This window comes from Poecilia latipinna, unplaced genomic scaffold (assembly GCF_001443285.1).
Source record: "Poecilia latipinna isolate Pla-1442-1.1 unplaced genomic scaffold, P_latipinna-1.0 Scaffold240, whole genome shotgun sequence".
NCBI classification, from domain to species: domain Eukaryota; kingdom Metazoa; phylum Chordata; class Actinopteri; order Cyprinodontiformes; family Poeciliidae; genus Poecilia; species Poecilia latipinna.
The window spans coordinates 321246-339284 of NW_015112856.1; the positions used below are offsets into that span (position 1 = coordinate 321246).

At 37.9% G+C, this 18039-nt stretch overlaps 1 long non-coding RNA gene across 2 annotated transcripts in view; it reads left to right on the forward strand.

The window, feature by feature from the left end:
- Window positions 1–17402, forward strand: part of LOC106947428 (uncharacterized) — a 53782-nt gene extending 36380 nt beyond the window's left edge. The window contains exons 1-2 of one of the 2 annotated variants that reach the window (XR_001424988.1): window positions 14150–14219; window positions 17150–17402. This is a non-coding gene — a long non-coding RNA (uncharacterized LOC106947428). Of the gene's footprint in view, window positions 1–14149; window positions 14220–17149 lie in introns of those variants that run through there. The other variant, XR_001424987.1, reaches the window with a different exon arrangement.
- The last annotated feature ends 637 nt before the right edge of the window (window positions 17403–18039 follow it).

Genomic DNA, 18039 nt, shown 5'->3' on the forward strand with positions numbered 1-18039 from the left:
TTGTGCAGAGATATTTGGAGATCCTGGTGCTCAAAGTTAAACCAGGTCCTTAGAACATGATTTTTAAACACCTACAAACATATTTTATGGTATATCTGACTGAAAAACATCAGCCCAATTATCCTAACATGAGCGTTTTACCTGGAGTAACCAGGGAGAACCCAAACATGGTAAACATGGTGAATTCAAATCTGAATCCACCAAACTGAGGCTTTACTAAAGATGTTGGTCATGGTTGCAAAGCCAAACATTCACATTAGAGGGATGTACACCATCCAGGAGTGGAAAACATGTTAAATCTTAAGTTATTCTTGTTAGGTGACCATATTTGCACGTTGTCCCTGTTATGTCAGTGAGTCCCAGTAATTGGCTGACACATGCAATCACTAGAGGACAACAGCAAATGCTGAGTCACCTACAGCATAACAAAGGTCACTGCTGGAGTTTGCTGGAAACGGAGCAGATGAACACAAATCCCCACCAGAAATGAGCCGGCGTCAGAACCCGTCTGCAGTCGGCTTGATTGTTTCTTTTAATATTTGTGGATTACATTTGTCCTTCTTTCAGCTCTGGGATTTAAACAAAAAGTAATATGTTTAAAGAAAATTAAATTACCTCTGCAGAAAAAGGCTCCCAGCACCTCTCATTTTACTTTTCCCAATCCAGGTTTTTCTTGGCTAATGCCAAATCCTGTCTGCACTGACTTGATGTTAATAAGTGACAACAATTGCAGTCGGATAAATGAGCTGTCAACATTTAAAGTCTTCATTTCTGCTGATGAAATTATTAAATCTGTGAGTGAGAGCAGCTGTTTTGGAAGATAAGCAATTATAAAATGTTGTTCATGTCAGCAAAGACAACAGTAGAGAGCAAAATGGATGCTAGCCAAGTGAATTATATGCATGCTAATTATGGAATGATGTTATGATCTGTTCTTCTAGACTTTTATTTAGTTAATATGATAAATAAGCGAGAAGAAGTTCAATTTGGAGATGTTAACTCAGTTAAAATATATTTAGGAGGCGAATAATGAACATTAAATTACTGTGTTTTATCTGTGGTGGACTGGTTACCTGCCCAGGTTTCACCATCCACACCAGGTAAATTATTAGATTATCCAACCATCCACTCAAAACAGGAAAAGTAAAATAGCACTTTAGAATTTATTTGGAAAATTAATTTAAGGGAAGCTAGTGCGTTAGCAAAATTAGCAAAAACGCTACATGAAAAATTAGCTCTGCTATTAGTGCATTAGCAGGTAAGCTAATATGCTAATAGAGGTGCCCACCACTGGACACTGGAATTAATTTATGCTATTTAGAATAATAAAAAAGTAGATATGACAGGTTTGGTGTTAAAAACAAGTATTGGGACAGAAACTGAAAAAATATTCAGCTATTACATATTTTTACAAGATAAAATTAGCTAAACACAGCAGCAGTTAAATGTAAAAAATTAAAACTTCACTAAGACATGAGCTGACAGTGAGTAATGACAATACAGGAACAGCAGTGAGGACAGAGATCTACTCAACTACTGAAGAAAATGTTAATCATGCTCTCTTTAAAATGTCTGGATCCCCTTTTAAAGGCAACAAGTCATAAATAATTGAGAGAGTTATTAATGCTTGCAGACTCACCTCCAATACATGAAGGCATACAAGATTAAAATTACAAATCAAAGCCGAATTGAACCTTCATATTATCCAGTTGTTTTCTCGTTCAGCTCCTTGTCTGTTTCCTTGTTGTTCCTGTTATAACTGGATCTGATAAATGGAGTCCCTGTTAGAGCAGAAAGCTGCAGCTTATCTGACGTTACCGACTGACCCTCTCCCCCCATTCCCATTTCCTCACTGGCTCTCTAACTCTGGGACGGGACTTCCTCTAACAACCTTATCAGTTTGAACCACAACCCTGGAACAGACCCACTGAAAGAGATCTCTCAAAAAGTAAAGAAAAATCAAAAGTAGTAATGTTATACCTGCATTATGCTGCGCTTATCTTTATCTGTGGAATTTAGGAAATCTTTGTTTTGCTTTTGGATGTAGCCCCCTTCCAGAAACCTCAGTTTGAGAGAAAGACATTGTTTCGAGGAAACTCAAGGACACACAAGTGAAAACTCACTTTACTCGCTGTTCTCTCTCTTTTTAAGAGCAGAGTGTAGAAACCAGTGCAGTAAAGCTCCCTGTGAGGCTCTTGTGAAAACTGTACGTCTGAGTGGAACGCTGTTGTTGGGCTGAGATAATAACATCTGTGATGAAACACTCCAAGCCGCTCGTGTTTATGGACCTGGAGGGGAATATTCAGGCCCAGTTCGAGTCCAAGCAAAAACATGGAACTATAAATTACTTTTTTTCACGATTCAGTCGGATAAACGCGTACATAAACAAAGCTGCAGATATTCTCTGAATCTGAATGTCATGGTCAACCTTTGGGAACAGATTTGGGAACCAGGAAAAATTTAAATAAAGCATAACTTTAAATATATGAATGTGATCTGGTATTTGCTGATGTTTGTGAAGAAAAAGGGTAATTAGACTTAAATATCAATCTGTAACTGCATCAACAGCAGGTTTATGAGTTTCATTTGTAGTGTTTTAAATTGTGTGAGTCAACATCGTATCTCAATCCATTTTTCTATCGAAGGAAAAAAGGCCCCAAACGGGCTGAGGACAGAACATCTCCGGTGGGAATTATGATGTCAGGACAGTTTTAAGTCATCAGGAAGGTCCGGATGAATTATTTTCTCCAAAATGAACCTGATGAAACATGATCAGGTTTTAGGGATGAATGGAGATGTGGCCTTTGGAAACATTCTTTCTATTGTAAATTCCATCTTATTGTTACTGGGGCTTTAATTTGGGTGCAGCATCAATCTGTGTCTTCACTGAGATCAGATTTTACTAAACAGCAAATATTACATTCTTTTGGTCGAGCACTTGATTTTTTTTTTTTTTTGTCTTTTATGATATTTAAAGTTAAATAGTGTGAGCACATTTTCAGGCCAAACCATCATGTCAGATTCAGAGCAGAAACCATTGTTTTCCTTTCTTACAGTGTTATCCACCAGAATGAAATAAAAGTATTTTAATTTCTTTCCCGGTCACAAGGTTTTTTTTTCTGGAAATGTTAAGAAATGTTCTGAATTTAAATAACTAAAATAGCTCAAATCTCTCCTCTTGTGCACAAATTTGTCTCTTTTCCAGTGAAAATATGACTAAGACTGAATTAAAGTTATATCAATAAATCTCAATATAACAAATGTCTCAAAGCATTGTACAAAACAGAAGGATCCACAAAATATCATTTTAACTCGTACATTAGAGATAACCTTTAACCTTTAGCTCCTGTTACTCATGTTTTTGGATAATATTTCCAATCTAACGGGCTTAGTTTCACAGTTAAAGCTGCTCTTTTTGATCCTCTGTATTCCCCAGCAGCTCTTAGCATACTTGCATCATTAGCTTTCTAATTAGCAACCATGCTAATTCATCAAGGCAACAAATGCTGGTGTCAACATGGGCTCTCCACTAAGGGTTGAATGTGGTTGCATTAATTTTGCTGCTATTAATAACAGACAATAACATCTGTTGAATGGTGGTTTACACATTTAGGAACATAATTAGCTCTTCGCAACAATTGACACGTAGGAGCAAAATCCAAAACATCTCGGCAGACGGAGGAAATGGCGAAGACGCAGGGGGCTCCACCAGGGACGACCAGCAATTAGCTGGACTGGAGTTTAGTAGGTGAGAGTCAGAACAAAAGTCAGACATGTGGTTTCGGATTGTTAAGCCAGACACAAATGACTTCAGGCTTCTGGATTTGATGGCTGCAGCTCTATTTTTCTTAGCTGGGTTTGAATAAACAGAGCTGCTCCGGGCCGGGCCGTGTTGATTCCAGAGGGGAGATAAGCAAGGTAAATAAAGCCCGACTCGGAGTGGAAGAGATTTCCTCTCAATGGCGCTCAACTGTTTTACTGTTTAAACGCCTCCAGATGGGTCGAGTTAAGGAAGCAAATGTCGTGTGACAAGCAGAAAGAGAAAGCATTACGGACGTGTCCCACTGTCAGTCTGCTGCTGAAATATTGATTCACAGAACTTCACATTTTTTACATGCATGTTATTCTAAGCTTTATGTTGATGGGCAACAAGATTATTACAGTAACAGTTCTTATTGTACAAGATTTCTAAAGGTGAATAATTAAATATCATTGAAAATATAATTCAGTGATGAAATAAACAAAACATACTTATGCACACTTTACACTATCTTAAATGTAATTTTTATCCTTATTTTGATTATTACAGCTAAACTCAATTACATTATGATCCATAAAAAATTATTTTTCACATAAAATTACAGTGTTATGTTCTGGTCTACACAATGGATGTCAAAGTCCAGTTGTTTGCTTTAGCTGTGTCTCTAATTCAACACAAATAAACTCATAACTGGGTCATTAGCAGGAGCCAAACTGAATGTTGAAGATTCGTTTCAGCTATTTGGTTCAGGTGTGTTGGACCAGAAAGAAATGAACACAAATAAGATGTTGGACATTATACAGGAGTTTCTCATTTTCTGGCTTAACTACTGAAATAAATTAACTTTTAGGTGTATTTATTTAATTTGGGTCAGTAAAGTATTTTTGAATTGCATTGTTTTGTGCAGGCGCATAAAAAAAAAATTAGATCAATGTTATTTGCTTCTCATTTCAAAAATATGAACTCAAAATCAACAAAGCTACAAATAAAGGCTTGAAGTAATTAATTTTATGTGTTTAAGTTTCACTTTCTAAAATATGTGACAAAAAATGTTGAACTTTATGACCCAACTGTTAATGGATTCAGAGGAAGTAACATAGAAAGTGTTATTATTATATTATTATTGTTTTTTAGATGTAGTAATTGGTCATTTCAGGAATATGACACAATCTGGGGAAGTGTTAGCTTTCCAAATGTCAAATGATTGACTCACATGAACTGTGACTTTCCTAAAAGTCACAACTTATCATTTGGTCATGAGGCTCTGAGTAAAAAACTTGAAGTCACTTCTATCCTTTGTCTCGACGTGGAAGAGAATCGCTGCGATAAAAGTCTTGTTTCCCCTCGACAGAAGCTTGTTTTTTCTATTAAATGTACGCTCTAACAGCTTAGAGGAAGCAAAAAATGATGACAAGGAAAAATAGATTAATTAAGGTACCTCAGCGTCGCAGCAGACACTTAATCATAGATTGTGCTTGTCACAGGGATTTAGGATCTGATTGACTTGAACAGATTATGCCTCTCTTCATTTTCTGCCTTTGTGCAATAGAAAATTAATTGTCAGTGACATTTGGTTGTAATCCCCCCTCTCTCCTTCTTCCCTCCATCTCCTCCGCTCTCTACTTCCACCAATTAATTGGCTCTCGTTTATATTCTCCATTCCAAAGATTTTCTTTTAGAGATACACAGGAGGCAGAATCATTTCCTTGGCTGCAGAGGACAACATTGAGTTTTTTGATTGAGTGTAGAATCTAAGCATCGGTTGATGCTGATGCGATACTCCGGCTCGTACCTGGAGTGCTGTGTCAGTGCTTTCACTCGCGGCCTCACACACATAAACACACACACACATTGTCTGAATGACAGCTAAATATTTAGAATGGCCCAGTCCAGCTTGGGTCGTCAATCATCTGTAGATATGACAGCCGAACTCTCTCAAAAGAAGAATAAAACAGAACAAGGGTGAGAAAAGTTGAAAGAAAAAGAAATACAGAACAATTTGTCATACTGGGCTTCAGCCAGCGGTCAAAAACACTGCAGCACATACTGTTAATCTACAATAAACATGATTTCATGTTGCTGTTTGTTCTCTTCTGTCAACTGCATTCATCAGAAACAGTTGTTAGACGTTGAAAACAAGCAGATGGAAAAGTGAAAACACTCATGTTGCCTGTTAATGCCGCCTGTATCTGGAACCTTTGCTGGCGACATCAACATACAAGCTGAGTTTCCTTTTCAAATGTTTTTTCAGCTTTGCACAAAGTAAAAAAAAAACTATTTGGCAATTGCGATGTTTCCATTAAAAAAGAAATGCATTTATAATCATACGTGAATCTGTTTATTCACGCAATAACTCATTTAAAACCATGATCTTCATACCACTTCCTGTCATCTTCTTCATCATTTCCACCAGCAGTAACATCTGGTTGTTCATCACATGACTTGTGTGACTGGAAAGACGGGTTTCCATTGCAATTTTGCAAAATATACCAATTTCAATATTGCCAAAAAAACACACCTCACCCAGCACCAACGCTTTATATCAAAAAACAAGAGTTTTGTTGAAATTGGCGTATTTTCATTAATCAAATCTGTTTTTGAAATGTCAAATTGTGCAGATTTAAGTTTAATTGAACCTCATGATTGAACAAAGGTCAGGGCAGATTAGTTGGATAATTTCTTATGGATTTAATTTCTTAAGGCTAATTAGAATCTGTTTATCCATGTTTCTGGTTGCTGGGTAACATTTTGGTCACAAGCAGCAACTCCAACAATCAAGCCTCTGATGATGATGCATAATCTGATGATTAGGATCTTGGACCACCAGATCACATTCCTGCCATGTCAAGAAATTGAATACGATGAACTTTCCAAAATGCACAAAAATTTCAAACCTCAAATTTAGTTTAAATTGAGTAAATGACCTGGGTTGGAATCCAAGTCGAGAGACTTTGGCGTTTGATTCCTTCGACGGCCGACATCCAGTGACCCCTGGGACAAACGGGGCCGATCGTGAGGAATTGCCAATAAATACCGACTGCTGTCGTTTCAGATTAAAACTGAAGTTTTCCTAAAAAAAAAGAAAAACAGTTATGCAGTTCACTAGTTGTGAATTGTTTTTACTGTGTTTTGTAAATCTAAATCTGCTTTTCAATCTTGTTAAATATAATTTATATTTTTATGTCGCCAAAACTCCAGCTAAGATGTGAATAAATGAGTCAGAGGCTGGAGGTTTAATTGACTGTATCGTGTTTACAGAAGTTTTAGCTGTTTTACAAAGAAACTACAGAACAGGATCAGAAAACACCTTGATAGACTGAACTCTTTCTTTTTACTGTCAGACTTTCAAATATATTGATAAATTACAAGTTTCTGAAAATGTATGGCCTGGAATTTATTCAATAGAAAATAAAGTTGACATTTGCACTAGGTTCTTTTCAGATTTTGTATTTTGTGAAGGTAAATTTGCTTATTGCTTTCTCAACCTGATTAATTTAAACCAATTTGACACAAACACAGTTTAATCATCTCAGATCAAATCAAAACTCATATCAGTGAACATAAAGCCTTGCCAAAAGAAAGAAAAAAATATTTTAAACATTCATGTTGGACTCCAACATAGAAACTGATGGATTTGTCACACAGCTTCATTTCTTACGTATTAAGAAATGTGAGCTATGAGGAAATAACTGACGCTAAATTAATTGAATTTTGTGCAACATCGAATCTTTTTGCATCTTTTAATGAATTTAATTATCTGTCACTTCTGATGCAATTCTTTTCTGACTAGTACTTCAGTACTGGAATCAAGGGTGTGGACCCTCAGTTATTAACTTATTACTAGATAAGACTTTATGTTTGTGGTTTTAAAACTGTGTATGGTGTCCATTTAGGGGATTTTTTATATTGTGTGCTTCTGTGGATTCTGAAAACTTTTTATTTGTTCTCATTTCTTGTTGTTTCTAGTGATGTAAAGAAGCTATAAAATAGTCAGCTAAATTGGGCTAAAATTAACCAACTTACCTAAAGAGAACTAAACTAATCTACAATAAACTAAATTATGCTAATGCAAATTAAGCTAAACCAAGCTAAGGTTATCTGCACTCACATAAGATGAATGAATAAACTAACATAAGTTAATATAGATAGATTAAACTAAGGTAGTGTAAAGTTAACTAAACTATGGTAAAATAAGCCAAACTTAACTCAAGTAAATTGAAATAATCTAATTATAAACTAAGTTATGCCAGGTGAAATTACGCTAAACTAAGATTAAGTCAACTAAGTAAGTTAGACTAGGAAGCTAAAATAAACTGGCTACTCTTAAATAAGATACACTGAAATCAGTTACTTTTAGCAAAAATAATATAAAACTATCCACAGTAAACTGTAGGCTAAGCTAAATCATGCTAAGTGAAGCTAAACTAAGGTAGGGTAAGGCCTAATTAAACTGTACCTTAATTAGGTCAAAATAAAACTAAAATAAGCTAGGCTAAGATAACTTAACGGTGCCTTTTTTTTAGTTTTTAAACTTTCTTTTTTCCGGTGGAAGGTGGAAAATGTAATTTTGATTCCTTACATGATGAATTGACAATAAAATAGACTTTGACCTCAAGATGTTAAAAGTTTGTTTTGCTGTAACTTAACCGTCTTGTTTTCTTGTTTATTTTCTAATAATTAAAAATCAGCTGAAAATCTGAGTCCATATAATTATAAATAAATGCCACTGGTGTTACTTTCAGTTTCTCGTGCCATGGGAATAAATCCTCGTCACGGCATCCCTGTCATTCTTCAGCTGCTGATTGCTGATTCTGTAGCGGTGGTGAACATGTGTGCAGTAGTAGATCTGTAGCTTCTGGGGGATAGAAGAGGATTCAACATGTCAAAAAAAAACATAATAATATAGCAAAGACGCCTCTGGACTCCATCGGGTCTTTACTGAACAGTTTAAACGGTCCAATTGTTCACCTCTTATGTTCAGACCTGCTCTGGCATTTTCTGTGATCATTTTATGAAAAGTCCTTTTCATGACTGTGATTTTGTGGATCTGACATTCTTATTATCTCTGCTCAGATGGAGTCGCTGTTTTCAGTCTTCCTATTGCACCTTTACCATGGAGTTTCACAAAAACTTTCTATGGTTAATAAAAAAAGTTTTTTTCTGAAATTTATTCGATTGTAGAGCGAGGCGTTGAGCTTCCACGTTCATTTCAACTGCAAATCCCCAGCTAACAATCCAGGAAAGGTTCTGCTGAAACAAACTTAATTGACAAAGAAATGGGGAGAGGGTGACAGAGCAAAGGATGAAGTAGAGGAGAAAAATGAATGTAAAATGAAACAAACAAGGAGGAATATGTGAGGGGAATGAGCAGAATAAGAAGAGGGAGTTCAGAGCTTTGATGGAGAAAATGTTGTCAGCCGGCATCATGCACAAGGGAGCGGCAGAGAGAAAACGAAGGAAATTGTGGGATACCGGCTGCTGATAGAATGAAGGTGGGGTGAAAGATGAGATAGCATTGTAGCGTGATGAAACAGAGGTCAAACTTGTGTGTGTGTGTGTATGTTTGCTTCCTGTCAAATTAAACTGTGGAGCCAAAGATGGACATTTCATTTCCCAGATATGATTGATGGGAAATGTCTGAGTCCCAGAGAGGTGTCTGATATCCCGACCCGACTCCGTCGCACGTAAACACTGAAGCAGGCCGTGCTGCTGTCACACTCAGCTAAATATACGCATATTATTATACATATACACACACTGATAAGCAACTAATGTTTAATTAGAATGTGTTAAAATGCAAATGATCTTCGTTTCGAGCCTCAAGTTCTTCACCTGGAGGGGAGAATGTAGAAATGATCGTTTTACAGTTTACTGAATTTGATCGCTGTTAATGTTATTATAACAGATTGGAATTGGATTGCTTGTAATTTGTGTAAGCCGGTGGGAATTTCTGCGGCAGTAATGTAAGCATCGCTCTGGTCTGTTGTGAACTATTTACCCCTTCATGCCTGGTAATGGTTTGAAACGCTCCGAGTGTCTCTGGATTCTCGGCTTTTCCTTCTCTGAATGCCAACATCAGACTGGAAAAGACAACAAACCAATGGATGGATGGATGTTTGTATGTTAATAAAAACTTCAAGCCGACTGCGAATTTATTTGGACCCGTTTGTTTTTATATTTATTCTATGGGGAAATTTTTCTGCCATAATTCGAGAGCACAATTCCTCAGTTTGAAAGCAGGATTTTATGTCTTTTGTTCTCAAAACTTTTAACACTTATATTTTAAATTTGAAAGAAGGACTTCATGTCCTCAGAGCAGAAATCTGAGGTTGTTCTTTCTCCATGCAAGACAGAACAACCTCACAGTTTGCTATAATAGCCACACCGGTACACCCACTTGAAGGAAACAAACGCACCCAGTGTAACACTTTCATTCTATTGGCTGAGAGGTTGCCAGGCAACGGTACTTTTCTGTTCCAAGCGCCAGCAGAAAATGATTCGCAAGTGAGGAGAGAAGTTTGGAAGCAGAGATTTAATCTGAGCAGAGACACGTTTTGAGAAAGGTTTGAGGAAGCACAGTGAATATTTGAAAGAGAGCAAAAGAACGTGTACAAGCATTACAAGTTTTGAGAGGAAAGACATGAAATCTTGCTTTCAAACTGAAAATGTGTTCTCTTGAATTATGGCAGAAAAATTCCTCCATACTATTACTCTTGTTGTTCTGTTTTGAATTGGTTCCATATAGACAAACATATATTTCAGGTTGAAATAAGAATGAATATTTGTGGGTGTTTGACCCCTTTTTTATGTTTTCTGCTTTATATCATCATGCTACGGAAGACAATTAGGGCCAATGAATAAACAAAAGAAAAAATCTGATTTTTTTTTTTTTCACAAATCTGATTCTTCTTTTTTTCAGTGGCCCTAATTCTCTTCTGTCTCAAGCAAATTGTAGAACTGGGTAAAAATAAAATATGTAAATAAAATATGTTATTGGTGACAGGTTGCTAAATCATAATTGTGGCAGTTGTGGTGAAAGTATAGTTTGTGTTGAATAATGGTAATAAAATCAAACCAAAAATCCAATTTAATACAGCAATAAGTCATAAGTACTTTCATTCGATACCAGTATGTAACGGTTAAAGTTATTATTTACCTTTTTTTCTGCATTAGTCTCCACAGACTGCAACATTCATAACTTAAGCAGTTGTTTGGATACATCTGATTATTACAGTGATGCTTTCTCCAGCTGAAACAGGGTGAACTTTTGCTTCTTCTTGGGAAACTATTTGACAAACAAACTGTATATTTCTTCAAGAGTCTGTCTCCAAATAAGTATTCAGCGTGGCTTTCAGCAGAAGGAGGTAAAGCTAATATTTTAAATACTTTTTTGTTTTTGTTTTCTAGCATACAAATTTGTTTGTTTTCTTACTGATACAGCCAATCAGGAATGTGGCTCCAGGGAAACGACGGAGCCTGGCTCCCTTCTTGTCTCTGTGGTGAACAAAATGCAAGACTGAAAAAAGTCAGGCGTTGCTCTACGTTCTGCTGCGTCCTCCCAGTTACCGTGACCTTGTGCACAGACTCTTTTACTTTCCCTCTAAATATCCTGGTAGCAAAACCTCTTGATTCAATGAAGAGGAACGACCTCCAGTTCACCAGTGGGAGCTTTCTGATGGGCCGTTTGTGTCCATTAATAGTCATTAAAAGCTGAATTCCAGGCTGAAGTTTTCTCCAAGCTTCTCAGAGAGCCTTATAATGTTCCTGTTGTGCAACTCGTTTATGATCCGTTATAAATTGAGTGTTTTCAGGCCTTCCCCTGAACGCACCGGGCCATGGAGGTGAGGCAAGCCTGGCTCTGTGGGTTTCCGGTGGCTGCGGCAGACACAGACAGCGTGTTGATTTTTATGATGTTGGACTTGGCCGGCTCTGTTCCCCTTTTAAAATGCTCCTACCCTGCAAACAGAAAAGTATTGTTCTCCACACACTCGGAGACAGAAACTGGCCAGGCAGAGGAACTGGATGCTGCGAGAAATAAAAAGTAGGATTCGGACGCTGTAACTTTGAAACAGTTGATACTTTTTGCTTCAGGTTTTACTTCCTTCTTCTACTTTGAAGAGCTAGTAAAAGACAAAATGTTTGCTGTGCTTTAAAAGTGAATATATTCTCTTTAATTGGACGAGAACTATTTATTTAAAAAGAAAAAAGTCAGAAATCATCTTAGGTGATATCTTTTTCAGTGAAAACGTACAGAGATTTTCTTTTAATTTATGACTGTAAACAGCCTAAATTTACCATTCAACCAACCAAAGTGTTTTACTTAATGACAACATGGAGCCAATAGGACAGAAATTCTTTTCCAAGGTTTCACCACCGAGAAGTGATTCAGTCTCTGTAAATTTAGAGTCTGACTTCCTTCAAAGTGACAGAAGAGGTTTCCAGAAATCACGCTGATCATGCCTGAGGTTGCCTGACTAATTCTGATCCTGACGGCCCGTTCTGGAAAACAGAACTCCTCACCTTATCTCTGAGTCGGTCAGGTCCTCGTCTCGCCGACGCCTCCCGCTCTTTTTTTACGGATAATGTGAAAAATAAAATTACATTTTCCAGTCTGTCAGTTGTTATTTCCTCCTCCTCCAAATTTGTAAACTTATAATAGTCATTCCTCTTTCTGACATGATCGCTGATTTTATTATGCTGTTAATCACACAATAAAAAAACGACCGTCTTTCATGGTTGTTTTGTCCACCATGAAAGATGTGAAGTGTGAAAATGAACATCCTAAACCACATGGCCGCACGTCGACAGTTCGACTTCTGGACCGCTAAGGCGAAGCCCCTCCATCCTACGGTGGAAGCTTCCTGTATTGTGGATCTTCTTAAAGTGATGATCCATGTGTTAGATCCATCTTTAAAGGCTTGGAAGGGGATGAAGCAGAAAAGCAAGAGCTTCGCTTTTCCTTTCAGCTCCTTCTTTACTACATTGGGATTTCTGCAGACAAGGCAGTTATTTGAAAAAAAGGGGAAAAAATCATAGATGAATGGAAAATTTACAATTATTAAAATATGAAAAATTTATGTTGAAGTAGTTTTGGCTTAAATGTGCCTTTTAACCTCCATTGATCTGGAATGAATCAAGCTACATCGTCTTTCACCTTCGGCCTCAATCATCTGAGCGGCATTTAAATAATTCGCTTGTAAGGTGATGAGCAGTGACATTTTTCTTAAAGCCAGATTCCCGCGATCCTGGAAAGGAGCTGAGCTGGAAACCGAGAGCTCAGTTCCTCCTGTCCCAACAACCCCTTTGAGGGGAATGATGAAGAGTGGCCTGCACAAAGCCAGCACTCAGCTTTAATTGGATGGAAGGTGGTTGTACCCCTGTACCATAAATAACTGGACCCAGAAAAGCTGTGGATATATATATATGTGTGTGTGTGTGTGGGTGTGGGTGTGTGTGTGTGTGTGTGTGTGTGTGTTTTAGGGGTTAGTTGGGTGGAGAAAGGTTTAACCATAATGCAGTCTCACAGAGAACTTGAGCACACTGAGAATGGCGGAGGCTGCCAGGAACCTGGTGTAAATATCCTGTGGGCTAACTGATTTGTCGATGGTCATAAACACGACATAAAGAGCTAATATACAGGTCAGCACCTGCATGATATATTACTGCATGAGGCTAAAGGGCTTTATCAAAGCATTTCAATTTCCTTAAAATCCCCCTAAAAAAGTGCATTTCTGTAAAGAATACTTTGATTTTTTTTTCTTTAAAGTTTGGACTGGACATTTTTAAAAGTTTTTTAGAGTTAGATTTATATGTTTAAGAAAATAAAATAAAGACATAACTTTTAATAAAACACAAGGGAGATATCAGACAGGAGGTGAAACTAATCACCATTTTACAATCCAATCAGAGTTTCTCGAAATAATTCTAATACCTCATACTGGCTAGCTGCGTCTTGCCATTATTCATGTTTATGGTCTTTATGGCCAACATCTCAGGATCTAGAGATTCATGGAGAGGAATGTATCTGGTCTAGGGGTGGCAGGGCTCTTTATTAGATTTTTGCAGATGATATGGTCCTGTGGACGTATTGGCAGAACATTGCACTAAGACACTGATCTAATAAATAACAACAAAAAAAGAAATATATTCCAGGTTACAAAATACAGCAGTGGGATATAATTGCATGGTTGAAGGAACCTTCAATACAATATCAAATCTACATGGAGAGCAGTATTTTTAAAAGTAGCCAGTTGAATGCAGTCAGTCAGATTTCCCACACTTTGTTTCTGTCAATAAATTCAATTCTTAAAATAATCTCGTTTTACGATAAAACGTGTTGGAGCTAGGATGAGGTGGGGTTTTGGCCGTATCGACGTTGGTTAATTTCGAGACATTGTTTTGTTTTTTACCTGCTGACGGACAGCTGCTTCGTTCACATTGGGGTGCGTTCGTGACCGAAGTAAGTTATGTGACATTGGTGAATGAAATGTGCGCTACATTGTAGATAAATCGGCAGTTAAGTTATGCTGTTGTTAGCCTTCGCTTATAGCCTGCACAGCTTAGCTAAGCTAAGCTAATACTCTGGTTTGTGTGTTTACATTTATACACATTGGGTGTTTTTCTGTTGCTGTTAAGAGCCTTTATCAGTTCCATAAGCATGTTTGAGACATATACAGTCTGTTAATTTGGTGTGAGGAGTATTTTACACTTTGCTTTTGTGTCACTCAGCATATTATAGACTCCTTTGTGTTAAATTTCGCGCATGCGCACAAGGCTGAGGAGAGGAGGACTCTTCTTTTACATCTATAGCTGCGCTAATGCGGTAGAACAATTTTACTAAATGAAACCTGAAGATGTAGGTACTATTAATTTAGTGCAGTCCGCCACAGAAAAAGGAAAAATACCGCTAGAGAACAATTTATGAGGACTTTTTTTCTGCTCTCTGTGTGGGTTACTACGCAGAGTTGTTGCCATAGCAACTGATAACAACGCCACATTACCCACACAAAGAGCAGGACATTCAGACCGTTTCAGTGTTATGCTTTTAGGCTTGATGTTTATTTCACAAATATTAACATGTGTTCGCTGTTGTATTTTATCTACCGTTGCTATTGGCTAATATAGGTTAACTAATTTAAACATCTTTTCTACTGATGATCTGTCAGAGTTGGTGTCACCTTCTTATTTTTTAACTGAACTGAAACACACCAAATTCCACATCACATTTCCATGTTAAGGTTTTCAAAGTCCAGCAAGAATAACTAACCTACTTTCCTCTCCCTCGCTTTTTTTTTTTAATTAAAACTTTTTCCTGACTTTTTCAGCTTAAACCAAAGGTAGTCATCATTGGCAAACAGCTTTTTGCCCTCCAGCATGGAGATGGAGGCGGGATCTTGTGAGCATGACGTTTTAATTGTTTCATATTAAAACTGTGTGACAGTTACGCAATTGTAATTAAATTGCAATTGCATAATTGTGTTTTTTCGACATTAGCCAAATAGGACAAAGTTTTGTGCACATTTATAATGGAAGTACAACTCTTGTTGAATTTATGCCATGATGAATGAAAGTGTTCACTTCTAGTAAGGTGTACTTCATAATGTGGTTGGTGAGTGTATATCAGCCATACATAAACCAGCACCTACAATTATTTCCGCTGTGTGGTGGCAGGGCTCTGGCTAAAAGATGAGGTGAGGAGCCTCATCTCCTCGCCTCAAACGGCTCTCACCAGAGTTGCTGCTCCTCTACATTATGAGAAGTCAGCTGAGGTGGTTTGAACGTTTATCTCCTGGATGTCACACAGATTCCAGTGGTAAAAGACCTGGGGCAGATCTAGAGCTCCCCGGAGTAATCTGTATGTGCCTTGGGATCTCTTAGGAGGAGCTGGGAAGCTTGAGGGATGCCTGGGTTTTCCCTCTTGGACATTTTACCTCCATGACCCAATTATGTATGAGTGGGAGGCATTAGATAGATGACTCTTTGCTGGAATATATTTTGCACATCTAATTTAAATGTGCTCTCTGTCTTCCCCCTTATGTCAGACAATTCTCACCTCACAACTGGTGGAATTTAATTGGCTTAAAATTTTGCCACTTGGAAACTGATTGAGAGAGCATTCACATCACTTCTGTTTAGTCCATTTGAGTCAAACACGTTTGTTTAGAAAGTCCAGTTTGGTTGGAGAAGTGTGAATGCACAACCAAACTCTGATGCGGACCCAAAAAAAACAAACTGATCAGCTGGTTGGAGTGATCTCTGGTGTGGTTCAAATGCATATTGGATTTCAAATGGACCAGAGACCGCTCTAAAAGCAGGAAGTGGAAAATACCGCAGGGCATTCTGGGTAAATACAAACAAACGTGCTAATCTAGTCCTAGCAGGAGAAATGGCTAGTAGTTTTTTACCAAAGACAAAAGAGAAATCGCTAAAATCTGATGCTACTCCATTTTTGGTTTTTGTTTTGAGAAAAAAGAAGTTATGCTCAATGTCTTCTTCAAAGGCTGTCATGTTGTTTCCTTCAATGATTCTTGGTGCAGCGCCACCACTGGCCAGTTGAGGAAGTTGAGCATCAAAACTGTGGAAATACTTTAAAATATAAAGTCACAGTGTCTTTTTTTTTTTTTTTTTTTTTTCATATTTTTCTAAGATTAGGCACAATTATTTTTTCAAAACTAACTTTTTCCAACTTCTTTAAAGCTACATTTATTATAGTTTTTTGATTGAACTTGAACTGTCATCTTATAATCCATCTATTGATCAAAATCAAAGAACTAGAGAGATGCATATTAATCACTAAATTCATCTTTTTATGCTTTTGCCCTTGAAGAAACCACCGTTTGTCCCTTTTTGCAGAAACATGTCAGGATTGAAGGTGTGGGATGTAAAACTATCATTATCAAGCTTCCCCATGCACTCCCATCTCAGCCCTAATTGCCTTTTTCTCCTTGTGATCATGTGTGTTTTGGACAAGATGTCCATCTATAACTTACAGAAGGAAGGACCCCCGTCCGGCTCGACCATCTGTCACCTGGGCACCTGCAGGGCTCCGAGCCTTGTGCTGAATAAAATTAAGACATTGCAACAACAAACGTCCAGTTATGCTTCAGCCAGGCTCACACAGATTCACACTTCTCACTGTGATAAATATTCCTGTCACAACTGAAAAGACACATTACTTCAGAGTCAATTTTCTTCTTGTTACCTTTGATTATTGTGGGTTTTTTACCTGAATTTGCTGGATATTTTGTATTTTTATTCGGGCAGCTAGCAGGGACATCACTGTCCCACTGAGACACAAATTAAAATAGCACCAAGAAGGAAAAACTGACCACATTCCACCACTCCTTTCAAACTCGTCTTTTCCTTATGTTTTTTTCTCCGGACTCGCAGGCGGAGGCCCAAGGTCAGTGGAGGTCTGACGGGACGTTGATGAATGGATGTGAAGGGTGTCATCCTGGATAAACAGCGCCCGGGCCCACATGCTGCTACATCCTGAAAAATACGTCTGCTCCACCAGCAGCCCAGGGAAATAGTTTGGAGGTTTCACACATCCTTTCGATTGCTCACTCTGTCTTTCTCTCTGCGTGGAACGTACATCACTCCCCGTGTATGAAAAGAAAAGAAAAAAAATAACACACACCCATCTTATAGTCCAAACCACACAAACACACATGCGTTTCGCTGGCACTGAGGTCATGTAATATTTGATACATGACACAGAGAACGCGGTCCGTTTCCAGTAAAGGTCACTGTTTTTTTGACAAACTGTGGATCCGCTAACATTCGTGCCTTCCACGCGCCGTTACAGCCAAATAAATGCGTCTGTCTCTGCCGGCTAATCTCCAATCCCTCCCCGCCTCGCTCCTTCATGTCTCCGTAGATAAATAGCTTAACATAAAAGACCTCTTAAAATATGACTTTGCTCCGTCTTAAGTGGAGTAAACTGGAAGGATGAAGGAGGGGAATTGGAGGTGATGGTAGATCCTGGGACAGACCCAAACCAGGAAGCGTCAAGGACAAAGTGAAATCTTAACGGGGTACAGAAAGCCGTAAAGATGGAGAGATTGCTCAAACAAGGGGTGGAATGCATAAGAAAAAAGGATTTATTGCATTCATTAAAAAAATTAATAAAATTCTCTCTTACTACAGAAAAAATTAACTGCTTAGCAGTGCAGACTTTTACAGACTATTTCCCACCGGCTTATTTTGAGGACTTTGTTCAGAACTCCATCCAGCTCCAACTGAAGGTCAGAATGACTCTTAGTGGCCTGTCTCCTCTA